Raw genomic sequence first — 7,486 nt, 5'->3', positions numbered from 1 at the left:
CACCCACTCACCCTCAGCTACCTCACCAGTGATTTTAAAGGGATCACCAACTACTTACTGGTTAATTGGTGCATTACTCCTTCGGGCTGTTACTGCAATTGTACAGATTTTGAATACATTCTCATAATTGTTGGAAGTTTCAATATTCTACAACGAGTGGTTTGACTGATGCTAAAGTGCCTTTTTTGTTGACCTCAAGACTTGTGCACAAATCAGTTACCTTCTCACATGGCTAGTCCAGTAGGGCGTCCTCTGTGCATGACTGGGAGATTGGGCAAAAGTCACAAAGAGCAGGATGAGCTGCTCAAACAGGGAGGAGGGAGAATAGCTCTCAGCAGTGGTCCTTCCATGATGGAGAGCCTCATCTCATCAAGCAGAGGGCAGTAGAGTGGAGTTGCTGATTGGCCGTTGCAGGGGAAATTTGCATACGTCCGTGTGCTCACCCTAACTTGGAGGCGTACCTGAACAAGAGACCATAGCTGTTCAAGTGAAGACAAGCATCCAGCAGAGGGCAGTTAAGCAGAGCTGCTGGTTGGCTGTTGCAGGGGAAATTTGCATACGTCCGTGTGCTCACCCTAACTTGGAGGCATACCTGAACAAGAGCCCCTAGCTGTTCAAGTGAAGACAAGCAACCAGCAGAGGGCAGTAGAGCGGAGCTGCTGATTGGCCGTTACAGGGGAAATTTGCATACGTCCGTGTGCTCACCCTGACTTGGAGGTGGTTTGTGGAGGAGCTGTTGTTAAGTGACACTTAAACCCGAAACACTTCTTCAGTGTTTCCCTTCCTACCCCCCTCTGTATGTCCCTGAATGTCCCTGTCAGGCAGGGAAGAGATGGTCGAGTGAGGGAACCATGGTTGACAAGAGAGGTTGAATGTCTTGTTAAGAGGAAAAAGGAGACTTATGTAAGGCTGAGGAAACAAGGTTCAGACAGGGCATTGGAGGGATACAAGATAGCCAGGAGGGAACTGAAGAAAGGGATTAGGAGAGCTAAGAGAGGGCATGAACAATCTTTGGCGGGCAGGATCAAGGAAAACCCCATGGCCTTTTAAACATATGTGAGAAATATGAGAATGACTAGAGCGAGGGTAGGTCCGATCAAGGACAGTAGCGGGAGATTGTGTATTGAGTCTGAAGAGATAGGAGAGGTCTTGAATGAGTACTTTTCTTCTGTATTTACAAACGAGAGGGGCCATATTGTTGGAGAGGACAGTGTGAAACAGATTGGTAAGCTCAAGGAAATACTTGTTAGGACGGAAGATGTGTTGGGCATTTTGAGAAACTTGAGGATAGACAAATCCCCCGGGCCTGACGGGATATATCCAAGGATTCTATGGGAAGCAAGAGATGAAATTGCAGAGCCGTTGGCAATGATCTTTTCGTCCTCACTGTCAACAGCGGTGGTACCAGGGGATTGGAGAGTGGCGAATGTCGTGCCCTTGTTCAAAAAAGGGACTAGGGATAACCCTGGGAATTACAGGCCAGTTAGTCTTACTTCGGTGGTAGGCAAAGTAATGGAAAGGGTACTGAAGGATAGGATTACTGAGCACCTGGAAAGACACTGCTTGATTAAGGATAGTCAGCACGGATTTGTGAGGGGTAGGTCTTGCCTTACAAGTCTTATTGAATTCTTTGAGGAGGTGACCAAGCATGTGGATGAAGGTAAAGCAGTGGATGTAGTGAACATGGATTTTAGTAAGGCATTTGATAAGGTTCCCCATGGTAGGCTTCTGCAGAAAGTAAGGAGGCATGGGATAGTGGGAAATTTGGCCAGTTGGATAACAAACTGGCTAACCGATAGAAGTCAGAGAGTGGTGGTGGATGGCAAATATTCAGCCTGGATCCCAGTTACCAGTGGCGTACTGCAGGGATCAGTTCTGGGTCCTCTGCTGTTTGTGATTTTCATTAATGACTTGGATGAGGGAGTTGAAGGGTGGGTCAGTAAATTTGCAGATGATACGAAGATTGGTGTAGTTGTGGATAGTAAGGAGGGCTGTTGTCGGCTGCAAAGAGACATAGATAGGATGCAGAGCTGTGCTGAGAGGTGGCAGATGGAGTTTAACCCTGAAAAGTGTGAGGTTGTCCATTTTGGAAGGACAAATATGAATGCGGAATAGAGGATTAACGGTAGAGTTCTTGGCAATGTGGAGGAGCAGAGAGATCTTGGGGTCTATGTTCATAGATCTTTGAAAGTTGCCACTCAAGTGGATAGAGCTGTGAAGAAGGCCTATGGTGTGCTCGCGTTCATTAACAGAGGGATTGAATTGAAGAGCCGTGAGGTGATGATGCAGCTGTACAAAACTTTGGTAAGGCCACATTTGGAGTACTGTGTACAGTTCTGGTTGCCTCATTTTAGGAAGGATGTGGAAGCGTTGGAAAAGGTGCAAAGGAGATTTACCAGGATGTTACCTGGAATGGAGAGTAGGTCTTACGAGGAAAGGTTGAGGGTGCTAGGCCTTTTCTCATTAGAACGGAGAAGGATGAGGGGGCGACTTGATAGAAGTTTATAAGATGATCAGGGGAATAGATCGACAGTCAGAGACTTTTTCCCCGGGTGGAACAAACCATTACAAGGGGACATAAATTTAAGGTGAAAGGTGGAAGATATAGGAGGGATGTCAGAGGTAGGTTCTTTACCCAGAGAGTAGTGGGGGCATGGAATGCACTGCCTGTGGAAGTAGTTGAGTCGGAAACATTAGGGACCTTCAAGCAGCTATTGGATAGGTACATGGATTACGGTAAAATGATATAGTGTAGATTTATCTGTTCTTAAAGGCAGCACGGTAGCATTGTGGTTAGCACAATTGCTTCACAGCTCCAGGGTCCCAAGTTCGATTCCGGTTTGGGTCACTGTCTGTGCGGAGTCTGCACATCCTCCCCGTGTCTGCATGGGTTTCCTCCGGGTGCTCCGGTTTCCTCCCACAGTCCAAAGATGTGCAGGTTAGGTGGATTGGCCATGATAAATTGCCCTTAGTGTCCAAAATTGCCCTTGGTGTTGGGTGGAGGTGTTGAGTTTGGGTAGGGTGCTCTTTACAAGGGTCGGTGCAGACTCAAAGGGCCGAATGGCCTCCTTCTGCACTGTAAATTCAATGATAATCTATGATTAATCTAGGACAAAGGTTCGGCACAACATCGTGGGCCGAAGGGCCTGTTCTGTGCTGTATTTTCTATGTTCTATGTTCTATGTTCTAACAAAAACAAAAGAACCGCTGTAAGGATCAAGAGGAAGGCTCGAGGGCAGGTAGAAGTGGAAAGTTGTACCGTGATGTCACAGCTTGCAGGTAAGGGATTGGCTGGTGACTGGTAAGTAGTTTTTATTTTATTTTCCCTCAGGTGTTATCGTGCGGGGCGCAGAGGTTGCTGAGTGAGTGCTTGCTGAGAAGGGGAGTGAATAACAGGTAAGCTCTTTCTTTCTTTCTTTTTATCTAGAGGGGATGACAGGGAAGGTAGTGTGATGTTCCTCCTGCAGAATGTTTGAGGTGAGGGACGCCGTCAGTGTCCCTGCTGATTTCATCTGTGGGAAGTGCACGCATCTCCAGCTCCTCAGAAACCGCGTCAGGGAACTGGAGTTGGAGTTGGATGAACTTCGGATCATTTGGGAGGCAGAGTTGGTCATAGATAGAAGCTTCAGGGATGTAGTTACTCCGAAGAATAAAGATAGATGGGTGATGGTGAGAGGGGCTGGGAGGAAGCAGTCAGTACAGGGATCCCCTGTGGCTGTTCCCTTTAGTAACAAGTATACCGCTTTGGATACTGTTGGGGGGGGGGGGGAACGACTTACCAGGGTTAATCCATGGGGTACAGGTCTCTGGCACAGAGTCTGTCCCTGTTGCTCAGAAGGGAAGGGGGATAGGAGTAGAGCATTAGTCATTGGAGACTCCATAGTTAGAGGGATAGATAGTAGATTCTGTGGGAACGAGAGAGACTCACGGTTGGTGTGTTGCCTCCCAGGTGCCAGGGTGCGTGATGTCTCGTATCGTGTTTTCGGGATCCTTAAGGGGAGGAGGAGCAGCCCCAAGTCGTGGTCCACATAGGTGATGTCAGATGTCTAGCATGAGGGGACATAGCTTTAATTGAGGGGAGATAGATATAAGACAGATGTCAGAGGTAGGTTCTTTACTCAGAGAGTAGTAAGGGTGTATAATGCCCTGCCTGCAACAGTAGTGGACTCGCCAACACTAAGGACATTCAAATGATCATTGGATAGACATATGGACAATAAGGGAATAGTGTAGATGGGCTTTAGAGTGGTTTCACAGGTCGGCGCAACATCGAGGGCCGAAGGGCCTGTACTGCGCTGTAATGTTCTATGTTCTATGTTCTATGCAGATTAAATCAGGCAGACCTACCACTCCCACATGTTCCATCCCACCCCCCTCCCTCACCACCTTCTCCGTTAAGAAAAGGGAAATGTGTCAGTGATTGTAGTGCAATATGTTTCGGTCATGCAACTGTCATTCTTGATTAGCTGCCAGTCTGTTCAAGCTGTGAGATATGGGTGCTGGACTTGCAATAGTGGTGCAGAGCTAAGTATATGTGTGTGACATAAAGCAAACAAATATTAGGTATTGCTGATAGCAATTCTTGATTGGATCCGGGTGGGGGTATAATGAATTATGCAATGAATGTGGCTGATGGTACAGGTTGGTAGGATACGGCATTTCAAGATGAATCCACTAACATTGATCACTGATATGAGTCATTAACGTCTCCCTGCACTGCCCCCGTTACCTCTTGCCACTACCTTCTAAGTGTGTATGTATGTGTGTGAGTGCACGTGGAGGGCTTCAGCCCATCCAGCTGATACCAGCAACTCCCCCCCTCCCCACCCCTCCCTCACTTTTAGCATGCAGGACAACACTCCTTCTTACCACCTGTTCCACCATCAGCATCTGAAAATGTTGGTGCATGCTCTCTTCCATGGTCAGCCATAACTGCGTATTCCATAGCACAATATTTAGTCAGGTTTCAGCACCAGTAACAGCTGCACTGCCCCTCTACGTGGAAAATTGCAGGCCAGCTTATAAGTAGTGTTAGACTCTCACAATATTTGGCTCCCTGTGGATGTGTTCTACCAATGAACAGCATGGGGAGTGCTGACTGCATACAACAATCATGGAAATACGCAGGGAGCTCAACATTCACAGTGCGTATGCAGTTCAGTCAACAAACATGGTTTAAACACACATCACTACTCCTGTGCCCATTTTTAGAGGCTATCAAATTTTACTCTCATGGTGTTTTAGAAGGAAGTGAATCTCCCGGGGTATTGCATACTGTAAGTGGGGAAATGTATTGTAAGGGGGAGGTGGCATTCTTTCTGAAGATTTGGGGGGGGTGGGGGGGGGGGGGGAATATTTTTTGTGATATAACCAACATGAAAGTTGAAAAACAATTACAGTAATCTGATTAAATGTACCTATTCAAACACATTCTACTGAAGCATGGTGAGAAATGTTATACACCGAGGCTGCTGTGTCTTTAATTCATCATGTCAAATGATTTTATGGGAAAAATGTGAACTGCAAGGTATTCACATTTGGACCTGAGTAAAGATCATCAGAAACATGTAAGACTTGCATTTAATTGTCACTGTTTAAGACTTTTCAGTGCCTTGTGAGAGTTGATGGAACTTTTAATTGTGTTTTTCTAACCTTTGTGCATCCGCACACATTATTAAAAGACATCTATTTGAAAGGCAGTCGGTATGCTGTGTAGAATCACACAGAATCAGAGAATGGTGAGAGCACAGAAGGAGAGCATTCGGCCTGTTAAGGCTGAAATAAAAATGGTTTCCTTTTCTGAGAGTAAAAATTGGACAGGATTTTGTCATCGAAACACGAATGTGGTTTTCTGATCTCATTGTTATTATGGAGAAAATTGGATAGCAACTTCTGGCATCCGGCCACATGCAGTTGAATGTGAAAATTGGAAGTTACTGTCCGATATGTCCTGCTCCTTCACACGCTTTGCACCACTGATTGATTTGATGGTAAAATCCAAGAAAGATGTGGAATTGCTGTAAGTATCACTGTCCATGCCAGAAAAGGTTAGGGTTGGTGCCTTCAGGTGCAAGTAAATTTTAAAAGGTGATAGGTTTCATTACTCCCAAACAACGTCTCTGGCCTTGAAAATTATTGTTTGGGACTTCAAAAAAAGAAACTTTTTTTTAAACTCGTTTCTTTTGATAACTTTTATATCTCTTTCTTCATCACACCCTCATTCCCTTTCTATTTAACTTTTCTTTTGAAGCTGTATTAGGTGGAGCCTCGTGGCTAGCACCAAGCCATAGGGTGAATTGACTCGGACGAATAGTCCAGCAGAGTGTTAGCAGTGTGGTAGGAGATATTGGGCTGCTGTTGTGTTATGGAGGTCAAGAAAGGCTAAGAATGGTGTCCTTGGTCATTGACAGAGCCTCAGGAAAATCTTAGAATGCATATTGCTGACAGCAGTCGCCAATTTTGTGTATAATTTCAGAGTTATTTGTTTTTGTTTATATTTCTGTGGGTAAGTTATGTTACAAGGAGGTCTTGTGGTACAGTAGTGGCATCCCTAACCCTTACCCAGAAGCTCCAAATTTGAGTCCCACCCCGTGATGTGATGGTCAAGGAAGGTGATTTATAACATGGCCAAACAGGTTGATCATCAACTTGTAAATTCTTCCATTAAACACCAATGCCAGTTGGTCAGAGTGAGAGAGCTCCCTGGTCATCCATGTGGTGGAAAAGAAGCTGGGGCCTCCACCATCACTAACCATATCTCCAGATTGCAACACTCAGGTAAAAATAACCATTATCATAGCAGCTCTGGCTCCCCAAGTGAACTGTAACTGTCTATGTGGAGTTAGGAGTTTACATGTTTTCCCTGTGTCTGCGTGAGTTTCCACTGGGTGCTCCAGTTTCTACCCACAGTCCAAAAATGTGCAGGGTATTTGGATTGGCCATACTAATTTGTTCTTTAGTGTCCAAAAGATGTTCAGGCTAGGTGGGGTTACAGGGATAAGGTGGGGCAGTGGACCCAGGTAGGGTGTTCTTTCAGAGGGTTGGTGCAGACACAATGGGTCCTGTGGCTTCTTTCTTCACTGTAGAAATTATATGGTTATTTTTTTTAATTATTCATGGGGACGTGGGCATTGCTGGCTATGCCAACATTTATTCCTATTACTAATTGCCCTTGAGGGGGTGGTTAAGAGTCGACCACATTGCTGTGAGTCTGGAATCACATGTAGGCCAGACCAGGTATGGACAGTGGATTTCCTTCCCTAAAGGACATTAGTGAACCAGGTGGGATTTTTCATGGTCATCATTGGACTTTTTAATTCCAGAATTCAAATTTCACCATCTGCAGTGGGGGGATTTGAACCTGGTCCCCAGACCATCACTCAGGGTCTCTGGTTAACTAATCCAGTGGCAATACCACTATGCCACTGTCTCCGCCATTACGTTATCTTAAAGTTGTTAAGTGCTTTCAACAATTCGATTTGTTTTT

The sequence above is a fragment of the Scyliorhinus torazame genome, chromosome 10 (genome assembly GCF_047496885.1).
Source record: "Scyliorhinus torazame isolate Kashiwa2021f chromosome 10, sScyTor2.1, whole genome shotgun sequence".
Lineage (NCBI taxonomy): Eukaryota > Metazoa > Chordata > Chondrichthyes > Carcharhiniformes > Scyliorhinidae > Scyliorhinus > Scyliorhinus torazame.
The sequence above is the reverse complement of the archived record's forward strand: the minus strand, read 5'-3'. Positions refer to the sequence as shown.